Source organism: Bos grunniens, chromosome 3 (assembly GCF_055505025.1).
Source record: "Bos grunniens cultivar Pamir isolate PY7600 chromosome 3, Bosgru_T2T1.0, whole genome shotgun sequence".
NCBI classification, from domain to species: domain Eukaryota; kingdom Metazoa; phylum Chordata; class Mammalia; order Artiodactyla; family Bovidae; genus Bos; species Bos grunniens.
Window position 1 is genome coordinate 100234421 of NC_141167.1, and position 25319 is coordinate 100259739.

At 49.5% G+C, this 25319-nt stretch overlaps 2 long non-coding RNA genes and 6 other non-coding genes across 11 annotated transcripts; 6 read left to right on the forward strand and 2 right to left on the reverse strand.

Annotated features, from left to right (window-relative positions):
• On the reverse strand, positions 1-23683 carry LOC147376280 (uncharacterized). 4 transcript variants are annotated; one of them, XR_015160915.1, is made up of 3 exons: positions 14746-23683; positions 6423-6523; positions 1-1688 (listed from the first exon to the last, which is right to left on the reverse strand). It is a non-coding gene; the product is annotated as an uncharacterized LOC147376280 (long non-coding RNA). The 4 variants fall into 4 exon arrangements; XR_015160917.1 differs by having other exon boundaries at positions 6335-6523; XR_015160916.1 differs by having other exon boundaries at positions 1-6471.
• LOC147376281 (uncharacterized) lies at positions 9112-24708 on the forward strand. Its single transcript, XR_015160913.1, has 2 exons — positions 9112-13928; positions 14638-24708. It is a non-coding gene; the product is annotated as an uncharacterized LOC147376281 (long non-coding RNA).
• LOC147376282 (U1 spliceosomal RNA) lies at positions 9349-9512 on the forward strand. The gene has a single exon (XR_015161765.1). It is a non-coding gene; the product is annotated as a U1 spliceosomal RNA (small nuclear RNA).
• TRNAQ-CUG (transfer RNA glutamine (anticodon CUG)) lies at positions 16031-16102 on the reverse strand. The gene has a single exon. It is a non-coding gene; the product is annotated as a tRNA-Gln (tRNA).
• TRNAN-GUU (transfer RNA asparagine (anticodon GUU)) lies at positions 19560-19633 on the forward strand. Its single transcript has one exon. It is a non-coding gene; the product is annotated as a tRNA-Asn (tRNA).
• On the forward strand, positions 20272-20344 carry TRNAV-CAC (transfer RNA valine (anticodon CAC)). The gene has a single exon. It is a non-coding gene; the product is annotated as a tRNA-Val (tRNA).
• TRNAE-UUC (transfer RNA glutamic acid (anticodon UUC)) lies at positions 21234-21305 on the forward strand. The gene has a single exon. It is a non-coding gene; the product is annotated as a tRNA-Glu (tRNA).
• TRNAN-GUU (transfer RNA asparagine (anticodon GUU)) lies at positions 22291-22364 on the forward strand. The gene has a single exon. It is a non-coding gene; the product is annotated as a tRNA-Asn (tRNA).
• Positions 24709-25319: the final 611 nt, after the last annotated feature.

Below are 25319 nucleotides of genomic sequence, written 5' to 3' on the forward strand. Positions count from 1 at the left end.
GATAGTGGAGTGCAGTTTATTGCACCGGCGGGCCCAAGGCAGAGTCTCCTCTCAGCCAAGGACCCTGACCAGCATTTGTGAAAATCTTTTATTATACCCCATGTGTTCGTGTCTGTACCCACCACTCCAAATTCCTTGAGACTTACATAAACCAAGGAAAATACAATCCCAATAACCCCATCATTCACGTGCTATGTGCTCATGTGCTCAAACAGTCAAACAATTAGCCAATAATCAATAAACCCGAGGTTACACTCCGATAGATACAGAAAAACTTATGGCCTGTCTGGAGGAAGGGGTGACTAGTGTATGTTTCCTCTTAGGCGATGAGTAACCTAGATACGCTCTTCAAGGTTCCCCTGTCTGGAGGGGGTCTTATCCTTCTGTTGTTGTGTTCATAGGCACTAAACACAGAGTTCAGAGTCCACTGGAAAGGTGGCCGAGCATGATCAGCATGAACAGGCCTAAGATGGAGTCCAGGCCCTATGAATTCCTTCTTCATTCCCCTCTCTTGATGCTCTTAACTCATATTATGAACATCATTCCTAGGGATATATTGCACCCTGGCTCTCCGACCGCCAATTTGAGAGAATGACATCAACCTTCGGGTTACAGAGTTCATAATACATTGTAAAATTCAGGGACCACAAAGCAGAACTATCAAGACAACTATAACAGTGGTAAATATAGTTTTCCACCAATCAGCCTTCACCCAACAAGGTAGGACCAAAGTCCAGAAAGGAATGTTTTCATTTGACATTGCTTTTACCTGGTTTTTCATGTCATCTAAAGCAGTCGATACATTGCCAGATAAGTCAGGAATGTATACACAACATTCAACCTTAATTAGAGCACAAGTCCCTCCTTGAGCAGCTGTACGTCCAAAGCCATTCTATTGTGAATTACCGCTTTTCTCATTTGGATTTGCTCTTCATTTAAGGCTTGGATGGCTTTTGTTCTCTCTAGGAGGGCCTGTTTTGTGAAATTAGTCAAGGCCTCTACTTTAATCATGATATCTGTTGTCCCTATAGAGGGTACGAATAAGGCAGCAGTATACTCATACCATCAAAACACGGATCTTGTCCACCTAGCGTGTAAATAAGATAGATTTACCGGGGCTACCGGGGTAGATTTACAACAAGTAGGTTAGGCTTTTGTTACACTGGTATTTATATCAAATGTAACCCCATGACCCAAGTCTATTGACTGTAGGTCTTACACCAAGAGAGCAAGGAGAGGTTATGATTGGCAAGAGAGAGGAAAGTCTCTTTTTGTCATTCCAGAGAAGAGCAGAGTGGTTTAAAATCTCCTTGGCAGAGTGGTGACACCCACCAAGGAAGCCCCTCAATCACTGACAGAGGCATAGCCCTACATACCCAGCGGTTGGAAGTGTTGCGGAGGTCTGCGTAGGAACGTGCCCATGAGATAAAAAAAAACATTGTCGTGAGTTGAAACGGAAGTTAAATTCAAAATCATGTTGATGAGGCCAAGCAGCAGGAGTTGATTATGCAGCTTCATCCTGAAGGGGCTCGTCCAGGATCTTCTTTTCCTTCTTCTTAAGGATGGTCTTAGTCTCTCGAGGGTCAGCGGGGTCCCTCCGTGCAGTCCACTCAGCGTTTTTTGGGTCTGCGTGGTATGTTCTCTTCACCCTCGTATGATGGATCCAAGGGCAATACCTGCAACTTTAACTGCAGCAGGGGTAGTTAGAATAACATAAAGGCCCTTTCACCAAGGGACTAGCAAATCATGTTTCCAATCTTTGACCCATACTTGGTCACCAGGCATAAACTCATGAATCTGTTCCCCAAGGGGGAACGGCACCCTTTCTTGTACAAACTTAGTTACCCGACTTATTACCTTACCCAGTTCCATCTGCTGTGAAATCCTATCCCCCTTACCTGAGGCAAATTTGTTGACACCTGTTTTATTATGGGAGGGGGCCTCCCATACACAATTTCGTATGGAGAATAGCCTTGGGACTGTGGGGTCATCCTGAGTCTGAGCAGAGCCGTCGGAAACAAGTCCACCCAGGAGCAGTCAGTCTCTATGATCCATTTGGAGAGTCTCTTTAATGTCCGGTTGGTTCACTCCACCATCTCAGAACTCTGGGCCTATATGCAGTGTGCAGTTTCCATTTGATGTTTAAAGTTTTGCTTAGTTGTTGTACTAAATCAGCTACAAAAGCCGGGTCATTGTCCGAACCAATGCTGGTAGGAAGTCCAAATCTGGGAACTATTTCCCTAAGCAGACACCGGGCTACTTCTGATGCTCTTTCAGTCCAGGTAGGGAAAGCTTCTAACCATCCTGAGAATGTACATACCATGATCAGCAGGTAATGGTAGTGTCAGTGAGGTTTCATTTCAGTGAAGTCCACTCCCAGGTGTTCAAAGGGCAGCGTGCCTTTCAGCTAAATACCCAGAGGTTTTTGTCTGAACACCGAGAGACAGCATTAACCTGTGGGCAGGCAGCATGGCCTAGGTGGTCGCTTGGTGTGTTTGGCTTACCAGATTGTGTGCCAGCTCCTCCGGTACCAATAATTTGCCACTTGGCAATTCCCACCAACCCTTTTCAGTCTTGGTGGCCCCTTCCGCTTTGGCTAACCTGACAGCCGTTTTCCTTGTTTTATCAGGCTAGTGCCATCAGTATATAGGACCCAACTAGGGTCTGGAACCCTGTGTCCTTCTTTAAAACAAACCCCAGATACCTGACCTCCTCCTTGCAGATCTGTGCCTTCTTCTTCGACACCCAGTAACCTGCTTCCATCAGCAGCTGGAGCAGTGCTTTTATCCCTTTCCAGCATTTTTCCTTGGTCTCGGCAGCCAGCAGCAGGTCATCCCCATATTGTAGGAGCCAACATCCATACTCTTTCGGATGGAATGAGTTCAGGTCAGAAGTCAAGGCTTCTCCAAAGATGGCTGGGGAGTTCTTAAACCCTTGTGGGGGAGTCCAGATGAGCTGTTGCTTGGTGCCCCCGACTGGATCTTCCCATTCAAAGGCAAAGATGGGCTGTGACACTGGGGCAAGGCATACGCAGAAGAAGGCATCCTTGAGGTCTAAGCGAGTATAAAATTTAGTCCTCGGCAGGAGGAGGCTAAGTAAGGTATAGGGGTTTGGAACAGTGGGGTGTAAAGTCACAGTAGCCTGGTTGACTAGCCTGAGATCCTGTATAGGCCTATAGTCCTGTCTTCCTTCCTTTTTGACTGGCAGGATCGGCATGTTCCAAGCCGACTGGCACTCTACTAGAATGCCCGCTTGTTTCAATCTATTGATGTGGGGCAGTATGCCAGCACAGGCCCCTATTGGTAGTGGGTACTGGTGCTATCAAACCAGGATGGTGCCTGGATGGAGTTCTATTATCACTGGGGCTTGATGTTTAGCCAGCCTGGGGGGGAGGAGGGTTTGTCTTACCCAGACCTCAGGGAATAATTGAGTTAGCTCTCTCTCATGCTCTTCCGGCCCACCCGGTTCTTCCTTCGGAGGCTTATACAACATCCACTCATCTTGGGGTGGTACTGAGAGAGACAGCAAATAAGTCATAGTGTCCATCCGGAAGGTGGGCCTCTCCTTAGGGGAGAAAGTCACTTGTGCTCCTAGTTTGGAGAGCAAGTCTCTTCCCAACAGGGGTACTGGGCCCTCAGAAATGCAGAGGAATTCATGAATCACTCGGTGCTCCCCCACCATCTGACATTTTCTGGGCTGGCAAAACGATTTAGTCATGTCTTCTCCCAATACCCCAGTTACAGCAGTAGTCTTTTTGGACAGTGGTGCCACAGGTTTTGTTACTACCGACAGTTCTGCTCCTGTATCCACCATGAAGTCAGTGTTTTGGTCCCCCAGTTTTAAGGTTACCATGGGCTCTCGGGGACCTGATATCTCTGAGCCCCAGCAGCCCTATTTACTTTCCAAGTCGGCAAGCCCCACAACTGCTGGAGCTTCCTCTTCCTTCCTTGCCTTAGGGCATTCATTCTTCCAGTGGCCAAAAGCTACGCACCAGGCACAGTGGTTTGGCTGTAAAGGGGCCCCAGGGCCTCCGTTGGGACCGGTTGGAGGACTGTCCTGTCCCTGGGGCAGAGGAGGTTTTCAGGAGAGCCCGAGATAGACTTTCCCAGAGCAGCAGCTAGCATTGCAAATCTCTTGTCTGTTCTCTTTCGTTCCCTCCAGCTCTCTGGCAGAGCGCAGTCTCTGCTTAATTCCAACGTCTCCCTCCCCTTCTTGTCAGTACTCACGGGGAGAGGTGGATATAGCTTGGGCGGTTGGCTGGAGCCGGATCCTGGAAGTGCTGGCCAGAGGCTTCTGTCACCGGGATCGGAGCCTGACGAGGTGGCGGCTCTACGACCCCGGGGACAGCTGGAGGAGGAGCAGTGGCTGCTGCAGGACTTCACCTGGCCCTGGATTGGGCATTAAGGCAGCCTCCGGTCCTGGTGGAGCACTGGGAGGCATGAGCATCATCATCCAGTATGGGGGAGGGGGTCAGGTCGTCCCCGTCCAAATTCTGTAGAATTTCCTTTTTTATCATCAGTCATTTTTTGTGCCATTAATATTTTTCCCTTTCCCTTCTGGATACAGAACCTTGTCCAAGTAGGAGGGTCTTGAGCTAACCCCAGCCATGAGTCAATATATGGATGTTGATCCAGGTGTCCTGGCTCTCCTGTGACTACTGTACAGACTGCTTCCACTATTTTTAAGTTCATGGTGTTCTCTGGTGGCCTCCCTACTCCCATAAGGGGCCATTCGACCTCACAGAGTATGTGGAGGCGGTTAGGCTTCATCTTCACCCCATAGTCTCCTCCTAATCTCTTCTTAGAATTTTTAATCATGCACTCTAATACAGTTGCCTTAGATTAACTTCCTCCCATCTTGCTTACCTTCTCGGACCTTCTTCTACTTTTCCTTTTCGTTCTGTCTACGAAGTTCTCAGTACCCTATGTACTTCTGATATTTCCAATCAATGACACTTAAATTGCCATTCTGCCTCCTTCTTAATTGGGGTGAGAAGAGCCTTACCTGACAGATCTCAGAGGGAGAAGGGGGATCGGCAGGCCTTCACCTGCCGGTCAGCACAGCCGAACCAGACCACCACATGGTCCAAGACTGTTTCTCCCTTCAAGTCGGTTCTGCCTTGGTGGGCATGATCAGGTGCGGATAAAAGCACAGATGGGTTAAAGATCCCATGTCCCAGGCCATCTCCGGCAAAGCCAATTCATTATGTATCCCCTTCCTTCTAGTCTAACAATTCTGAGGTCAAGAATTTCACAGCAGACGTGACACCTCCTGGGGGAGGGCAGAATATGAGCATACAAGGACCAGTTTCCTATCCTAAAAATCCCCTGGCGATCACTGGTAATAATTTTCCCTGAGACAGCATGGACACACCTCCTAAATGACCTTCACAAATTTCCTTCCTAAACCGTAGCACGCTCGGAGACCTGTATACCAAGCAATCGCTGCTGCCTGCCTATTGGAGGGCCCTGTGGGTCCGTGCCCCTTCTAGTGCCTCCCAGGGGGGTGATGAGGCCCCCTCTTTCACCCTGCCGGGTGGGTTCCTCCTCACCTGAGCGCTCAGTTCCCTTGCTGCCGTTCACTACCTGCCAAAGTGAAGACACTGGGCGTTGAAAGGCTGAATTCTTCCAGAGGGGCAAGGCACCTGCCCCGCTCTAGGAGATTCAAGCCACAAAGCCTCGGGGTGGCCTCAAATGAGACCTGTCTCCTCAAAGTGAGGAGATTCTTGGCCAATGCATCAAATGATGTAGCCACGGGTTCCGGGAAACAAACTCACTCAGAAGGACAATGCGGATAGTGGAGTGCAGTTTATTGCACCGGCGGGCCCAAGGCAGAGTCTCCTCTCAGCCAAGGACCCTGACCAGCATTTGTGAAAATCTTTTATTATACCCCATGTGTTCGTGTCTGTACCCACCACTCCAAATTCCTTGAGACTTACATAAACCAAGGAAAATACAATCCCAATAACCCCATCGTTCACGTGCTATGTGCTCATGTGCTCAAACAGTCAAACAATTAGCCAATAATCAATAAACCCGAGGTTACACTCCGATAGATACAGAAAAATTTATGGCCTGTCTGGAGGAAGGGGTGACTAGTGTATGTTTCCTCTTAGGCGATGAGTAACCTAGATACGCTCTTCAAGGTTCCCCTGTCTGGAGGGGGTCTTATCCTTCTGTTGTTGTGTTCATAGGCACTAAACACAGAGTTCAGAGTCCACTGGAAAGGTGGCCGAGCATGATCAGCATGAACAGGCCTAAGATGGAGTCCAGGCCCTATGAATTCCTTCTTCACTGCCGCAGTTAGTTACATAGTCCCCGTGTGCGATACTTACCCATGACTGATGGCCCTCATTAAAGATAAGATGAGCATCAAAAGGGAGGAATGTTTGGACCAGTGTGAGGAAAGCAGGAGAGACTTACTTCATCTTGAAGCCTGTTATCCATCTTAAAGACTGGATGTGAACTGTGCCTGTGAGGAAACCGTTGCTAGTGAAAACCAGGTCTCCTGAAGACTTCCCTCCCTACAGATGACAGACAGAGATTGTAGTCGAGGTCAGGCAGCCCCTGTTAGATTAACCATGGAGACACCCCCCACCCCCTTGAGGTATAACCATTGTTCCCCGCCTTTAACCTTAATTGTTTGTTCTCCTAACACCTACTTGTTGTAAAACTCAATCATACACAACAAAGAGGTGGCTACCAGGTAACCAGTCATGCAGTGGGGGGTTTAAAACTGGGCCTCTCAGAAACATCAGGGTCCTTGCTGGGAACTGATTGCCCTTGGGCCCCCTGGAGTAATAAACTGTACTCCACTGTCTTGAGTGTCCCCTGAGGTGTGTTTTGCGACTCCGGATTCCACAACAGTGTTAAACAAGGGCTAAAAAGGAGAACAACAATAGCCGTTAAAGGGCCTAGATAGGGAAGGAACCAGGTTAACTTTGGGAGGGCTTCCTTAAACTGTTGACCTGACAGGGGAGAGGAGGTTGCCCCTGCAAAGAAGCCATTATAATTGAGCCTATATTTTTGTTAATGTCAGCATTAAAGTTCGTTCTACTTGAGTGTGTATATTTTTGTTAGTTCAGTCACTCAGTCGTGTCCGACTCTTTGCAGCCCCATGGACTGTAGCACACCAGGCCTCCCTGTCCATCGCCAACTCCGGGAGTTTACTCAAACTCATGTCCATTGAGTCGGTGATGCCATCCAACCATTTTGTCCTCTGCCGTCCCCTTCTCCTCCTGCCTTCAATCTTTCCCAGCGTCAGGGGCTCTTCCAGCGAGTCAGTTCTTCGCATCAGGTGGCCAAAGTATTGGAGCTTCAGCTTCAGCACCAGTCCTTCCAGTGAACACCCAGGACTGATCTCCTTTAGGATGGACTGGTTGGATCTCCTTGCAGTCCAAGGGACTCTCAAGAGTCTCCTCCAACACCACAGTTCAAAAGCATCGTTTCTTTGGCGCTCAGCTTTCCTGATGGTCCAGCTCTCACATCCATACACGACTACTGGAAAAACCATAGCTTTTGACTAGACGGACCTTTGTTGGCAAGTAATGTCTCCGCTTTCTAACACGCGGTCTAGGTTGCTCATAGCTTTTCTTCCAAGGAGCAAGCGTCTTTTAATGTCATGGCTGCAGTCACCATCTGCAGTGGTTTTGGAGCCCCCCTCCCCCCAAAATAAAGTCTGTCACTGTTTCCCCTCTATTTGCCATGAAGTGATGGGACCAGATGCCACGATCTTAGTTTTCTGAATGTTGAGTTTTAAGCCAACTTTTTCACCCTCCTCTTTCACTGTCATCAAGCGGCTCTTCAGTTCTTCGTCGCTTTCTGCCATGAGGGTGTTGTCATCTGCATAGTTTTGTTAATCTCAGAGTTGATTTCCTTTAGGATTGACTGGTTGGATTTCCTTGCTGTCCAGAGGACTCTCAAGAGTCTTACCCAGCACCCACAAATCGAAACCGTCGGTTCTTCTGGCTCTCAGTCACCGTCCGCAGTGATTTTGGAGCACAAGAAAATAAAATCTGCCATGGTTTCCACTTTTTCCCCATCTATTTGCCATGAAGTGATGGGACCAGATGCCACGATCTTAGTTTTTTGAATGTTAAAAAAAAAGTTGTTTTTAAGCCAGTTTTGTCACTATCCTCTTTCATCCTCATCAAGAGGCTCTTTAGTTCCTCTTTGCTTTCTGCCATCAGAGTGGTATCATCTGCATATCTGAGGTTGTTGATGTTTCTCTGGGCAATCGTGACTCCATCTTGTGAGGCATAAAGCCTGGCACTTTGCATGATGTACTCTGCATATAAGTTAAATAAGCAGGGAGACAATATTTTACAGCCTTGACATACTCCTTTCCCAATTTTGAACTTTATTGTACCTAGGTTCAATAAGTAAGACCCTATTATATCTTTTGCGAGGAAAATAACTTGATATGATGAAAGCTTAAAGTAAATGTAAATGAGATAAGAGCTTTGGGTAAGCTCTTAAAAAAAATTATATTTTAGAGATGTCTACTTCAAATGACCTTTCCAGATATTTGGTAAAGTCCTAGAGTTGTGCTGAGACTTAACTGATGGAAGTAAATTAATTAACTAGGTAGTTTCAAAAAAAATAAGATACTGAGACATCAATTACTAAATAAACTAAGGTATTTAGGAATACTAATAAAAAATGTTTGAGCTAAACATAAGTGAAATTCTCAATCAGTGACATTGAATTCTGAAGAAATAGAAGTTCACGGCCAGTCGCGACGCTTAGTGCGTTTTACTAGACATACACACAATACTACATCACAAAGACAACTGGATTTGAAAGGAACCGGTTTCCCCCGGACTGCTAAATGTTCCGTTCTCCCCATTGAACGCCGTTATTTGAAAAAAGGTGTACAGGCTTCAGCCGACCGCCAGACCGGGGCTGGGCAGGACAAAAGTTAGGCAGGCAGCCGAGCGCGCCGGGTCCCAAACACGTAGCGGGGTGGGAGAACAGGAGCGGGAGGCGGACGTCGCTTCCCCCAGAGGGCGCCCGCCGGCCGGTTGGCCGGGCCGAACGGCGTGGGAGGAGGGAGGCGGGGCCTAGGGCGGGGCGTGGGCTGGAGGGAAGCGCGGGTTCCCGTGACGTCACGGACGGGGCGTGTCGTATGTAGATATCCGAGCGCAGGGGCTGCTGGGCCGTCAGCTGGTGCTGAAACACGATACGGTCTCCCGTGGCGTGGGAGAGAACTGAGGAGTTTCTGCTTGAAAGTGCGTGGGTGCGCTGTGTGGAAGGTCCAAGAAGGTCCAAGAGATGCGGGGAGGAAAGTGAGCGTGTGTGAACAGTGCAGGGCGTCTGAGGTTGCGGTGGGGCGGCAGGCTGGCAACTCATACTTACCTGGCAGGGGAGATACCATGATCACGAAGGTGGTTTTCCCAGGGCGAGGCTTATCCATTGCACTCCGGATGTGCTGACCCCTGCGATTTCCCCAAATGTGGGAAACTCGACTGCATAATTTGTGGTAGTGGGGGACTGCGTTCGCGCTTTCCCCTGGTTTCATTCTTTGTGGCTAAAAGCAGGTTAACAGTGGCCTGGAGCTGTAACCTTGGGAGTGTTGCTGAATGTGGTTGCTCGAGATAGAGTATGAGTGCCGGAAAGGTCCTTTTTCTGGGCTAGACCCACGAAACCAGGGTGGCGCCGCGGGGCGGACTTCTCGAAGTCTGCCGGTTTTGTGCGGGTCTGCTACTAGCTGTTTTCCCACCCGTGTCCTGCTTTCGGAGGCTTCAGGTCTTGCGTGGTCAGCTGCCTTGCTTATTTGCACGCACTAGTCTTTCCTGGAGACAGTGCTTAGATACCATCCCACCCACCCCTTCTCACCCCAAGCGGCCTCTTCGCATTTCTGGATCCAGTTCTCTCTTCACCCCCACCTTTTCTCTCTAGGCCTTCTCCTCTTACCTTCCCAGTCAGAAAGCCGTACGTCTGTTTCAGCCTCGATTGTGCACCTGACATGCCTACAGTAGTTAGCAAACTAGGAAACCTCCTTAACATCCCTTCTTAAATGGCAGCAGAAATCGCACCTAACGTTTTTTTGTTCTGTTTTGTTCTTTTCTTTCGGTCAAAAGTAGTTTTCCTTTTCTTCCTATGTGAAAACATTGAACTACAGATTAGAAGAAAACCCCAGGTCGAGTTGTCGGCAGTTTTGTGGGCTATTCGACAACCCCTTTCTCAGGATGTGTTGTGCTCACTTCTGATTCACAAAGTCCTGCTGGCAAATAGAAACCACTGGGCCAAACAGAAAAGGCAGGACCATGGCGGGAAGGGCTGTCCTCCCCCTCGTCGCTGCCTCGGGGACGGCACGCGTCCATCCGCTCAGCCCCAAGAAGCCTCTGAGATCGGAGGAGGTGCTGGGAGTGGGGTGATGCAAAGAAAACTAACCAAAAAGCACACAGGATGCAGATCGAGGATCTAGATCATTGAAAGTGAAAGTAGAACATCCTACTCTATCTCCCCAACAGCGGGAGATTTCCTTGCTCAAATATGAAATATCTGCACCAAGACCAAGGTTAATTTTTAGTGGCTTACTGATGCGCCGAAGAATTGATGCTTTTTGAACTGTGGTGTTGGAGAAGACTCTTGAGAGTCCCTTGGACTGCAAGGAGATCCAACCAGTCCATTCTGAAGGAGATCAGCCCTGGGTGTTCTTTGGAAGGAATGATGATGCTAAAGCTGAAACGCTAGTACTTTGGCCACCTCATGCGAAGAGTTGACTCGTTGGAAAAGACTCTGATGCTGGGAGGGATTGGGGGCAGGAGGAGAAGGGGACGACAGAGGATGAGATGGCTGGATGGCATCAGCGACTCGATGGACGTGAGTTCGAGTGAACTCCGGGAGATGGTGATGGACAGGGAGGCCTGGCGGGCTGCGATTCATGGGGTCGCAAAGAGTCGGACACGAATGAGCGACTGAACTGAACCGATGAGAAAACCGGTTTTAGGAGTGTTTAACAGATTTCCTCACCCTCAAGGTTGTGCACGCCGTTAGGCTCTGGACCCCTGATGGAGGAGTTTCTGACCCAAAGAAGCCGATCAGTAAATAATACCGTGAGGAGGACCGGCTTGGGTATTGGTTTCCAGGCCTGTCAGACACACCGAGGTTATTGGGAAGACATTGGGGGTGGGTCTGCAGTTAGGAACGCAGCTTCCGGGGGGTGCGGGGTGGGGCCTCCTTTTCAGTCATGTTGCCACCACTGGCCTTCCGGTTTGACCTTGGGCCGACTCCCATTTGCTAGGCCAATTTTGCAAGTGTCCTATGAAAGTAATAGTCATAAAGTACTTCATAAAGTTCTTGTGTAGATTAAGTGGGATAATCAAAAATACACCTGTGGCTTATATTACTTTGAATGGATTATGTCCTGATAGGAAACAATCAAAGATGAACTTGTAACTCTGCAATAAATTGTCTTTGTGAATGTAACATCCATTCAAAGTAAATTCGTATTAAAGAATTTTAAAAATGTAAATGGAATTTGTAAAGCATGAGCCCACAAAAGGGACTTGCTTGTAGCAGCTTTGTTCGTAATAGTCCCCAAATTGAAAACATTTCAAATGTCCATCATGAGGTGCATAGATATATAGGATTGTGACATATTCACTCAAAGGAATAGTACTCCTCGCTAAAGTGGTACAAATACCTGATACATGGCAACAGTCTGGATTACTCTCAAACGCATCATGCTGAGTGAGGGAAAAAGAACATACTCTGTGGTTCCATTTATGTGAATTTCGAGAACTGAAAAATCGATCCACAGAGACAGGACCGAGATCACTGATGACCTGAGTCAGGGAGCCGCAGGGGGACTGACTGCAAAGGGGCACAGAGGACAGTCTGGAGTTCTGGAGATATTCTTTTTCCTTGAACAGGATAGTGGTTCCATGGGTACGTTCGTTTGTCAAAAGTCATCAAACTTGAAATGGATGCGTTGTATTATTTTCAAATTATACCTTAAGACGTTTGATTTTTAAAAGTAATGAGAAGAATCATCCCCAAATTTAATGTCTTAATTAAATTATTATTATAAGCCTTAGGGAATCCTTTCAGAAAAGCATCTCTCGTGTAGACAATTTAATTGAAAGTTCAACAATTTCTTCATTTTTCTTTATTTTTCTTCCATGAAATTTATGCACTATTAAGTTGAATGCTTAAAAATAGAATCTATAAGAGCTCTATTTTATAAAAGTATGGTGGTGGTTTAGTCACTAAGTCGTGTCCAACTCTTGTGACCCCGTGGACTGTAGCCTGCCAGGCTCCTCTGTCCATGGGATTCTCCAGGCAAGAATACTGGAGAGGGTTGCCATTTCCTTCTCCAGGGGATCGTCCCGACCCAGGAATCAAACCCGGGTGTCCTGCATTGCAGGCAGATTCTTTACCAACTGAGCTACGATGTATTTTTTTCCTCTCTGTTGATATACCGAAATGACTCCGTCAATATGTAACTACCTTAACAGAAGTTATTTTTGAATTTAACATGTCTCAAAGTTTTACATATTTGTATTTTCTGCATCATTTTAATTTTATAAACTAAGCATATATATGTTTTGCCAAAACTTAGAATAACAGTAGTTAATTCCGGGGGTCGGGACTACGGGTGGCAGCCTATTTTCTTACATACATATATTTAGACAGAGTGCCTGAAGAACTGTGGGCGGAGGTTCGTAACACTGTACAGGAGGCAGTGATCAAAACCATCGCCAAGAAAAAGAAATGCAAAAAGGCAAAATGGTTGTCTGAGGAGGCCTTACAAATAGCTGAGAAAAGAAAGGAAGCGAAAGGCAAAGGAGAAAAGGAAAGATATACCCATCTGAATGCAGAGTTCCAAAGAATAGCAAGGAGAGATAAGAACGCCTTCCTCAGGGAAAGACTAGAGATCTCTTCAAGAAAATTAGAGCTACCAAGGGAACATTTCATGCACGGATGGACACAATTAAGCACAGAAACGGTATGGGCCTAACAGGAGCAGAAGATATTAAGAAGAGGTGGCAAGAATACACAGAAGAACTATACAAAAGAGATCTTCATGACCCAGATAACCACGATGGTGTGATCACTGACCTAGAGCCGGACATCCTGGAGTGTGTAGTCAAGTGGGCCTTAGGAAGCATCACTACGAACAAAGCTGGTGGAGGTGATGGAATTCCAGCTGAGCTATTTCAAATCCTAAAAGATGATGCTGTGAAAGTGCTACACTCATTACTCCGGCAAATTTGGAACACTCAGCAGTGGCCAACAAAGGTCTGTCTAGTCAAAGCTATGGTTTTTCCAGTAGTCGTGTATGGATGTGAGAGTTGGACCATCAAGAAAGCAGAGTGCCGAAGAACTGAAGCTTTTGAACGGTGGTGTTGGAGAAGACTCTTGAGAGTCCCTTGGACTGCAAGGAGACCCAACCAGTCAATCGTAAAGGAAATCAGCCCCAAATATTCTTCGGAAGGACTGATGCTGAAGTGGAAGCTCCAATACTTTGGCCACCTGATGCGAAGAACTGACTCGCTGGAAAAGCCCCTGTCGCTGGGAAAGATTGAAGGCAGGAGGAGAAGGGGACGACAGAGGACGAGATGGTTGGATGGCGTCACTGGCTGGATGGACTTGAGTTTGAGCAAGCTCCGGGAGTTGGCGATGGACAGGGAAGCCTGTTGGACACGACTGAGCAACTGAACTGAATGCCTGTTACGTGACTCCTCTTGGGTGTTTTTTCAAAAGAAATATACGGACTTAAATTTCTTGTCAAGCATCTTTACGGTTTGTGTTCCTCTTTGGTAGGATATCCTGTGGAGCCAGGAAGGCTTCAGTTCAAATTCCTGCTTTCAAATCCCACTCACTGACTGACTTGACAAGTTACTTAACCTTTCTATGTCTCAGGTTCCTCATATGTGAAATGAGGATGATGACATGATGCAAGCCTTTTGAAAGGATTAAGTGAGTAAACCCACTTAAAACTTGTAGACCATGCCTGGGCACTTGGCGCTTTGCATGTCTTCACTGGGTGTAAGCTCTTGCATTTTGGGAGCAACACTGCATAAAGATTGGGTGTGATTTTATTTGTTACTGACACTTTTCAGTGACTGTGAACCTTCCTAGAGAGACGAAAGCAGTGACCTCCTGGGCTGAGAGGATCTGCCAGTTTGTTTACCACCTCATGTGATCAGCTCATCAAAGGGGGACTAATGGTCCAATTGCTTGCTTTGAGAATGCCCCCCCCCATCCTTTTTTTTTTTTTTTTTTTTACGTTTTTACAGTGGAAAACATTCCTACACACGATACTAGACCCAAAATTTTAAAAGCTTGGCACATATAATTACATAAAAATTTAAGTTGGACACACAAGCAGTGAGTTTTACTCATATAATAGATAGGTATACATTATATGCAGTAATATATGTACATATATATTATATACAGTTTTATATATATATATATATACAGAGAGAGAGAGAGAGAGAGAGAGAGAGAAAGAGAGAGAGAGTCAATTACATATGCCCCAAAACTTGTTATGGGAGAAAGTGGACCCTGATCCCATCCCACATTTCTTTTTTTTCCAAGAATAAACACTTTCGGTTCAGGTAACCAACTGTTTGGCTATTTATCTCCTTATCTCTAAATAAATACTGACGCTCCGGTTTTCCAGTTTCCCACCCCAGGCCCTGCAGACCGGCCTGCAAAGGGGAAAAGTGGAGTGTGTGCGGTTCCCTGCCCGCCAGTCATCCCCAAAGCAGCCGCCAGGACTTCCACTCACCTGCAGACTCTGCACAGCCCACCTCACCGGCTCCGCACGGAACCCGCGAAGGAAACTTGGCCAGGACAAATGCCAGGCCAGCAGCTTTGCGATTGAGGGTGAACCGGGTTCCCGGACGCGTCAGTAAAGGGTGGGAACTGCTCCAGAGTGAGGCGCTCGCTCTGGTCGCCCCAACTCAGCGACCGTCCCCGCCGCGGTACCCGCCCGCTCCTCTCCCTTCCAGTCCCTTTCTCCCTTCTGGCTCATCCTCTCTTCTCTCCTGCCCTTGCCCTTCCTCGGATCTTTTCGCCGGCCTCACACCTTTCTTTTCCCGTCCTCCAAAGACAGCTGCGTCATTGAGTCCTTTGTAACCGATGAAAGTTCCAAAATACAAGCATCAGAGAGATGCTCCTCAGCACCGCGAAGGGAGCACTTTCACTGGCTTTTCAAGTCCATCACGGGCCTCATCCATATTTTCCTCCCGAGCAGTAGAGGACACAAGTGGGGCGTCTTCTCGGTGGAGCAGAGTCCCGGCAGGACGAAGGGGGCCCGGCCGGGGGTGCGGACTCCGAGCGGCTCGTCGCGCCTTCGGCCCCGGAGCAGCCTGGCCGGGCGGCCGTGGGTCAGGGACCTGGGGTCTCCTCAGACGCCGGAATCCGCGACTCCCGCTCCTCTTTCGGGCTGAGCTTGGGACCAGAGGACGCGATTTCCAGGAGTCAAGGTTCAAATCTTGGCCGAACAGCAGCTTTGCGTGCCCAGCGGAGACTTAGGAGCGAGAAACTCTGAATAAAATCATAATAAACTGGGACAAGATCAATTAATATTCGGAATGATAGAGAGCCTGAATAAAACACAGTTCATTCCAGTCAGGTCTGGAACCTTCCACCCGAAAGCTGCCATCCTGGTTGATCAGCGACATCGCAGCCCCTCCCCGCCGCCATTTACGCACCGGGACAACCGTGCAGTTACAAGGCGTGCGGTGTGAAGCCTCCTCGTGGGGCAGGACTCGGTGGGCGCAGCCTCTGCCTCTTACCCCCGAGACCCAGGGGACCCGACGAGGGAGCGGCACTGGCTGGGTCGCTGCGCCTCTGGCCGAGGGGGGCGGGGCGGGGAGCAGGAGAGGCGCCGGCCCTCCGATGCCCAGGGATGGGCAGAGCCGCCCGGGCCCAGCGAGGACGCCCCCGGTCCCGGTCGGCCCCACACCTGTCCGCAGGGTCCGTGTGAGCTACGCCGCTGGGGGTCGCGGGAGCCGGAAAGCAGGTCCTATGAGGGGAGTAAAACGTGTCCTTCTTGTAATTAAACAGAAAGGTCCCACCGAGATTTGAACTCGGATCGCTGGATTCAGAGTCCAGAGTGCTCACCATTACACCATGGAACCCCTTTGAAAGCCAACTTCTTTCCATCGCCAGAGAAGGGTACCTGCTTCTTTAGGCTCCATATTCCCCACCCATAATCTCAGGGAAGTTCTTCCAAGGACCCGACAAGATCTGAATACGGATGACCCGCTTTGGTGTTCATCCCTCTTTGATTTCCCTCTGCTCCTCTCCTTTGACTGACATCTCTCAGTTCACTGGCACCTCAGAAAATGAAGTAAACGTTCCACTCTGGGTTTCTGGTCAGGGAAGGGCCCCTTAAGTCACCCTCATCAACCGCATATTCTGCCTCGGTTTGCCAGAGTGTCCCATGCTGAGGTAAAATTTCTGCAAATAAGAGTGTTATTTTCCTTTCCTTTGCCTTCACCCTTTCCCCAGAGCCCAGAGAGGGCAGGTGATCGTCAGGGCAGGAGGTGGGATCTCCTGGGTCCCTTGGCTTTCTTGTAGCACCCATTACACTCCAAAGCCGCCGCCCCCGCCTCTTATGTGTAATATATAAAGTGTGTGGAGCGCAAATGAAGGCAGGAGAACTCTCCTTTTCTTCTCCATACAGTTCTGATTTGGGGGGTAAGCTTTTCTCCCAAAATTTGTCAGGTTTACAGTATAAGGAAAGATGAACATTTACACAAAACCCTCAGACAAACCAGGCCGAAAGCACCTGGGGTGGCTCAAAATCAACCACGTGTCGTGGAGCCCACGAGGCAGGGCTCTGACACTTAAGCAGTCACAGATTCTTGTCAGAGCTTGGTCACGTCAGTTTCATTCCAATTTCTTAACATATCCAGAAATGGCACGATTTAAAAAAGAAGAGTGTACACATATTTAGAAGGTATGTATCCAAGTTGTCTTACAGTGTAGACAGTATTTATGTACACAAAATACCACCACACTAAATATTTACATGTATAACAAGTATACATCCACATGATGTCTCAAAGTAATAATCTTTACTTCTTCATTCTATCCCAGAGCCATTTCTTCCCTCATCCAATACACAGAACAGAAAAAAAACAGCATCTGAAGAAGAGAGCTGCAGCCCAAAGAAAGGAGTCGGAAAGGTGGCCAGTGTTGCCTGGAGACACGTATTTGTTTCCCAGAGACTGGAACAGAGGTTGACACAGGAGGAAGGAGACAAAGGGGAGGCTCCTCTTAGGAGGAGGAAGTTCACAGCTCCGGGATGAAAAGATGAAACTTCCTTTTGGAAAATCAAGAAGCTGAGGGGTAACTAACAACACAAAGTGCTCCTCCAGGAGCCCTTGAAGGTCGGTCAAAGTTTATGAGTGCAAGGACCAGTAATGGTCTCTGGCTGATACAGAAGAAATGCACAGAAAGTATGTTGACAGATCACGGAATGGCCAGGAAACCTAGAGAAGCAGGCTCTCACAAGGGGCAGGGAGAAAAATCAAATGAGGTTAGAACCGCAATGGGTGGAGAGACGGTCTTTGAGGGACGAAAGCCTGGGTGTTGGATCTGAGAGCTAAGGAGCTGGTGGGGATGTGGTGGGAGCTGCCTGTGCTGGGGGCCAGTGAACGGAACTACCCTGGGGACGTAACTCCTCCTCCTCCCTCTCCTCCACTGCCGCTTCCCTCTCGCTGGTCCTCCCGCTGTATCCTGGTCCTCCCTTTGTACGGCTCCACCTCTCTCTCATCTCCCCTTCTTCCTTGCTCTCTTTCTCCTCATCTCCTCTTCTTCCTCGCTCTCTTTCTCCTCATCCCCTGTTTGCAGCTCCTTCCCCTCCCATTCCGCCCTGTCTTTCTGGACCTCCTTCTTCTGTCGCTAGCGCTCCTCCACCACCTCCGATTTCCACAGTTCGGAGGAGGATGCGGGAATATTTCCCACCATCCCAGGAAGCACGAATACCTTGCTCTCTGGGCAGGACACTCTGAGGGTCTCTGGGAGACTGAGTGAGGAGGCCCTCAAGTTGTTCTCGGCGAGGGGACACAAGAGCGACCGCCACCAGATCCCTGCCCTCCTGGAGCTCCCTTGAAACCAAAGAAGGCAGTGGGAGGACCCCACCGGTCCCAGAGGGGTGCCTCTCCAAAGGATGCGCAAAGGCTCATTTCCCCCACCGCTCCGTACTCTTCTCATTTCCTCCAACCTGCACATGGGTCCCCGTCTAGCAAGCAGAGAACTGGCGATCAAGGGGGTGGTCTGGCCACAGCGGAGCAAACCGCAAGAGCAATCAGTTTACAGAAATTTCTAGAAGCAGAAGGCGACTTTCAGGTAAAATAAATAAGGATCGTGGTTGTCAAAAGATTCAGAGGATTATGATAATAGTATTTATGATTTTGCTGCCTATAGCATTATTGATCCAGTAGTTTCTAAACCGAGGCACATCTGACAACAGCAGCGTGAAGAAGAATGCTCTTATTGCTCCCATTTTGCACAAGAAAGTAGGGAGATACCCAAAGTTTTCTTTATTTGTTCAAGGCCACACAGGGCAGAACCATTTTTACAACCCAGAGCTTGTGCTCCTGAGCACAGATTCGTTGGGTCTTTCTTCTCAGATGTGGCTGTGTCAACATCTCTCAGTTGGAGGGATGGGAAGAAGAGCAAGAAGAAGAGAGAAGGCAAGAGAAGGAGCAGGGACCGGTGGAAGCACAAATTCTTTGATCCTCCCCTCCCTGGCCTTCCCCTCTCAGCTTTCCCCTCCCCTCCTCGTCTTGCCTCCTGCTTTCCTGCGGGCACCAGCTCTTTCCTTCCTTCCCCACCCTGTTACCGGACTGGGACAATGCTCCTCTCTCGGGATCCCTGCCCAAGATCCTGACAGGTCTCAATGCCTTCCTCCCAAACCCACCTTCCCAGCTTGGCATTCACTTCCCGCCCTTTCCCGCTCCCACGTGGACCCCACAGGACGCAGCCTACCCAGCTGGGCACAGCCGGAGCACCCGAGACCTTTCCGTTGCCCGCCTCACGGGATGCCGCGAAATCTAACAACCGGCATAAAGGCATTTCAAAAGAACTTTTCGCTCTTCGAAAACTTTTCCGTATTTCCATTCTCAGGGGTCTTAATGGGACGAAGGGCTAAAGACGACAATGTATATTCATCCAAGTCCTAGAGCGTCCCGGTGAGTGCCAGACCCTGTCCTGGGCGTGCGGACACGGGGCGACCATCCCCACGACCTCTGTCCTGGTGGAAATCGCCTGGTGGACACAGGAAACCTAAGCACAACCTCGGCCCCGGAGGCCTTTGCCAGGGTGGGCAAACTCTCATTCATTGAGTGTAGGCGAGGATACGGGAAGAGCCATCATGGGAGCCCACCGGGTGTTCAGCTGTCCTTGGATCTCGTTCGATTCAGGCCCGGAGGGTCCGAACCCTGGATCCCGGTATCTCTGAGGGCGCTGGCATCTGTGGCGGGTAGGGGGCAAGGACGTGGCGCCGTATCCCTGGGGGCAGGGGACTTACCCTGGGAATGAGTACGTGTCTACTCCATACAGAGTCCAGAAAAGGCCTGTAGTGCTGTCTCTGTGGCGCAATCGGTTAGCGCGTTCGGCTGTTAACCGAAAGGTTGGTGGTTCGAGCCCACCCAGGGACGGTGGGGTGAGATTTTAGAGACCACCAAAGAGACTCCCTTTTGCTAAGAGGACACCGGAGAAGGGCTGCGGCGAGCCGGCTTGCGGAGAAAGAGCACAGGAGTCAGGTGCAAAGGAGCAGCCGGGAGGGCGGGTCCCGGGTGGATTGGAAGCGTCGGTCATTCCTGAGAGCCCAGAGCGCTGACCGCCGGCGCCGTGAAAAGGGTCACCGAGGCGCGGGTCCGCAGGGGCGGAGGGACGGCGTCCACGCTGCTGGGCTGCGGGGTCTCCTGGGCCTCGGGCGCACCCCCCACCCCCTGCGGCTTCCCGGAGCCGGGGAGTCGGCGGGGGTGGGGTGGGGGGGTGGGAGGGGCGGGGAGGGGCGGTGGTGGGCGACCCCTGCGATCGGGTGCGGAGCTTAGGGTCTGACGACTCTGGGTTGGGTGCGGGAACCCGAAGGCAGCCTGTGGGGGCCCGAGGGTCCTCACTTGAGGGGAGAGGAGGAACCCTAAAGCAGAGCCCTCGGGAGCCGCCGTCTCCGTGCCTGAGAGAGCCTGGGGCTTCAAGGTTCCCGTTTGAGTGTTAAAAATTGGTGGTCTAGATACCGATGGCGGGACCTCGGGTTTTCATGGATACGGTGTTAAGCGGTACCGGGTGTCCTGTTTCCGTAGTGTAGTGGTTATCACGTTCGCCTCACACGCGAAAGGTCCCCGGTTCGAAACCGGGCGGAAACAGACCGCTTATTTTCTTCCCACCCCGCCCTCTCCTACCGAGATTTGTTTTCTGATTGGCAAAACCACAAGGTTCCAAAGGCTCGGGGTGAAGCAGAGGACGTAGCTGTAGGAGGAGTTGGTGACCACCTGGAAGTCTACTCAGCACTAGCAAGCAGCCTTCCTTTCTCTGCTCCGAGTCCCTGTGAATCCAGGCCCAGTTCATCCCCGGGGCGGGCAAGGACAAGACTGACTTCGAGTCACCCTTACGTCCTGAAACCCCGAGCCTTGGCTCCCTGTCGGGCCCCTGGGTCTCTTCCACGTGTTCACAGATTGTCTCTGAAAACCATGGAGTTCATTCCCGTGACGCTCACTTGCTTTCCCCCACCTCGGAACACCTGAGGAGCAGTTTTATCTCCCTGGTAGAAGAAAAGAGACCGCACCAAGGTCTCACCGTGGGCTCCAGCCAAAGACACGGAAGTGAAGAATTTAAGGCTCCACGAACTGAGCCGGTCGCGGAGGGAAAGGAACCGGTACCCGTGCGGTCGTCAGGAGAGGCCCCGGAGCCAGGTCAGAGATCTGGAGGTAGACGGATCCGCTCATCACCCGCTGAAAGCCAAGTCGAGTCCCTGACTCGAGGGAATACCGAGGTTCACAAAGAGAGCATGCCCTGGGCTCGGCAGCACACAGCGCTAGAGCTGGACCAGGAGGGACCCAACCGGATAGTTTGTGACCTGGTCTCAGAACGAGAAGCGTCTCCCAGGAACGGGGATTTGAAGGGCTGCGAGCCTTGCACAGCTGCATACAGCCGTGGGGGCGCTGGGACATTTCCTTTCCTGTTCTCTGCATCTCTGGTTTCATCTTTGCACTCTCAATTTTCACCTGGACAGCCAAGTCCACTTTCCTCCGCGGTTCCCTGGTGGTCTAGTGGCTAGGATTCGGCGCTTTCACCGCCGCGGCCCGGGTTCGATTCCCGGTCAGGGAAAGCTGTTTTCTTCTCCATTCCTCGATGTCTTCCTGTCCAGATCAGAATTGTCTTTTGCTTCAAGGTCCAGTGCAGTAGAGCGTCTGCACTGAGTCCCGGCCTCAGGGTCCTTGACATCAGGCAGGCTGGAGGAGACTCCCCGGATGCAGTGAACAGCCTGGGCTGCCCAGCTCTCCTCTCCACTCTTTTCTCTCTGCTTGTTAGAAACCCAGAGTCTTCCTTACAGAGTTTTCATCCAAAGAGAATCAGGGACTCGAGTTCCAAAGATTCATTCAAAACCAAACCCCAAACCCTCCAAAACATACATCCAAGTTACAAGAATAGTAACATCGTGTATTCTGTACTCAGCCGCACAGTTCACATTTTCCCACGTTTGCTTTGTCACTCTCTCCATGGAAACCTGAAATCCATTCTCTTTAGGATGCAGAGAAGCTTCCGGGGGAGTTCGAGTCGGATCTCCAGGAAGTGCAGGCCAGGCATGCTCTGCGCTTGTAGGAATACCCCACCCCACCCCCACCCCCACCCCCAGGACCGCCTGCTATCCGGACTCCTCCGGGTCGTCTTGATGGACAGTGGGGTCTTGGGTCAGCCTGAGCGCTAGAACCACCTACCTCGGGAAGACCCATGGGGAAGTGCAGCTGCCCCCTTGGCTCTTGCCTGGCTCTCTGTGCCCAGAACACAAAGGGGAAGCCTTCTTTCCTGTGGTGGGAGGATGAGTGGACCAGGTGGGAGATGCATCAGAGGGAGGGGAAGTATTCTCGAGAGCTTTCCGGAATTGTCTGCTTGGGTGGCTGTCCTGGGATAATGGTGTTTTGTGTAGTCTTCTCCTGGTCTTGACCCAGTCTCAGGTCCGATGTGATTCACCGTTCTCATCTTTCCGTTTTCCCGAGGCTTTGGAACCGGCACCGTTTCTCCGCGGAGCAGGAGGCACGTCCTGGGAATTCTTGTCTCCAGCACAAAGAGTCGAGGGGCCCGGTGTGGTCCTGTCTCTGTGGCGCAATCGGTTAGCGCGTTCGGCTGTTAACCGGAAGGTTGGTGGTTCGAGCCCACCCAGGGACGGGCGGTCGAGGTTTTAGAACCCATTCAAGGTTTTCCGTGCCGACGACCATTCAAGCGGTTCTTGGCCCACACAAAAATATGCTCTCCTGCATTCGGGGTCCTAGTCACCTCCGGACTGCTGCCAGTCTGGGCCACCTCACCTTTCCCACCCTGTACTCTGCAAGTGCAAGTGTATTCCTATTCACTCATACTTGCCTAAGGCAGGACCTCCTGAGACAGATCAAGGGATCCAGTTTCTGGTGGGGTCAAGTCTTTATTCTGCCAAGTACATAGACTTAGACAAGTAAGTTATACCTTATGTGCCCCAGGTTTTTCACCTGTAAAAGGAGGCCAGCACTTAGCAATTGTCCTGTCAATAATGTTATCAGTGAACCCACCGTCATCATTAGCCTCTGCATTATTTTTTAGAAAGGCATTTCCTACATGGTTCATGTATTATTTGGTTTCATGGTTTTATGATGACAGATATGCTGCAACCATCATTATTGTACTCACACTTCTGACCATTCGTGCAGGTATTTATTTCCACAGTGTAGAAACCTGGAAGTGCAGTCGCTTCCTTGAGTGTTTATATGCTTCTTAAGTTGGTAAGTCCTGCAAATTTGCCTTCCACAGAAGCGGGACTGAGTCGTATTTCAAATTATTTTCCAGTCGTTCGGTGTCCCTTTCTTCAATTACTTTGGCAACACAACAATTTTTCTATACATCTCTCTATGATTCTCTTAACTAACAAAGGGAGCAGTGGCCTCCTGACCCAACTAAGGGGAAAGACAATAGAGGGACGCTGTGGCATTACACAGAGGTGCTCTACTGCTTATGGTGGAGAGTTAGTCACTGACCACTTTTAAAGTCCTCCAGTAACTGTCCATTGTTTTGTCCGGTGACCTGGTCAACCGGGTCCAGAGAAGATGGCCAGGATGGCCTCTTTCTGCCGAGCAACTTATCCAAAGAGAAAAATCTCACTGATCCCAGAGCCTTTTTCCTTCTCCCCTTTCTTCTTTTATTTACAAACTTTGGTTACACTTTTAACGTGAGGAAAAAAAATTCGGTGCCTGTCCCTCCTCCTATAAAGTGGGGTGTTACCACGGAACACCCCATTTACTTTATTCCTTGACAGTTTTTTGGTTTGGTTATTTTTTGGAAGAGTCGGACACGACCGAGCGACTGAACGGAACTGATAAAAGTTAGCCCATCACATGGGCTAACTCACATGTCGTGAGAGCCCGCGGAATCCTGCCCCTCGCAGGCTCCTGCTTCAGGCCCGGACCCTTAGAGCCATTGGCTCCTGTTTGCGCTGTTCTTCTATTAAATCTTATGTGCAGAGACTGTGCGTTTTGACGTTTTTGTACCGTGTGGTTTGGGGACAAATATGTTCTCTCTCTGATTTGTTCATCACTGATAAGATGGCGCTCGCTAGTGGTGAAGAACCTGCCTGCCATTGCGGAAGATGTAAGTTACATGGTGTTCGATCCCTGGGTCAGGAAGATCCCCTGGAGTAGGGCACGGCAACGCACTCCAGTATTCTTGCCTGGAGAATCCCATCTGACAGAGGAGCCTGGCAGGATACCGTCCATAGGGTTGCACAGGGTCTGGACACGACTGAAGCGATTCAGCGCGCATACCCGCAATTTCTCCTATCAATGTGGGAATCTGGTCTCATTTTAGGAAGTGAACTTCTGGGGATAATCCACATTGAGTGGTGGTTGACAGGGGTCCGTTCCCTGTGAGGTAGAAGACAGTTACGCTGGACCATGAGGCTTTTTTCATTGCTGCTTGTCTTGATGATTCTGGTATTTCCTGGGATGTGGCACGGCCCCAGTGAGAAGTTGTCCACTTCTCCTCTTTCCACTGTTTGGTCAAATCCAGGTGGGCCCAGTCTATCCTAGTCAAGCACTGCACAAGTGTCGTAAGAGATTAACACAGGAAGGATACTGAATTTTTAGCATGGAACAGACAGTTTCTTTCACTGGTATATGAAAGTTTCTAAATAGCTGAAAATAGTCAACAAGTGAGGTAAGGATTGTTGAAATCAGACTACAGAATGCAGAGGAAAAGACATATCTTTGCAAAGAAGCAATGAAGTCAGCAACGTGAACACTTCTGACAACCCTGCAAATCAAGATTGAATACTTCCAGAACCATAAGCAAGTTCAGCCCTCAAGAAAAAGGAATGACTAGCCATGACTTCAAGCACAGTTTTATACACTGGGGACTCATAAGTGTATTACAGAATTCCTATTTTCCTCAGTGAGATTCCTCCAATATCGCTTAATTGTATTTCATTTTGTTTCTCACACTGGCAAGTGTCGCTAATAAACATCATTGACTCTGCTTTCACCTTAAATAAGGCTCGCTAATTTTTTTTAAAAATTTATTTATTTTATTTATTTTTGGCTGCCCTGTATTAGTTGCTTTGTGTGGGTTCTCTCTAGTTGGCGCGTGCAGGCTTCTCGTTGCAGTGGCTTCTCCTGTTTCAGAGCACAGAGTCTAGGTGCATGGGCTTCAGTAGTGGCAGCACACAGGCTTGGTAGCGGTGGCTCGAGGGTTTTAGTTGCTCTGCGGCATGTGGAATCTTCCCAGACCAGGGATCGGACCTGTTTCCCCTCCACTGGCAGGCAGATTCCTATCCACTGTACCCCCAGGGAAGTCAAGCAAGGCCCACTGCTTTGATGTATTTTTTTCCCCTGTTTAAATATATTTTCTCAGAAACAAGTCAATACACTTTCTCTCACTCTGGGGAGAACAGACAAGTTAGGCCTCTCAAAATTTAAAGATGTCACTCCTCTTAAGGAAAGTGATAATCAGTTCCGTAAATGTAAAATTAAAAAATGAAGACTTTCTGGGGAAAATACTCTACTGTTTATGCTTCCATGTGGTATTTATATAAGGAAAATTTTGTTGCTAAATTTGTGACAAGGAAAAAAATAGATTTAACTGTAGATTGAGTAAATGGTC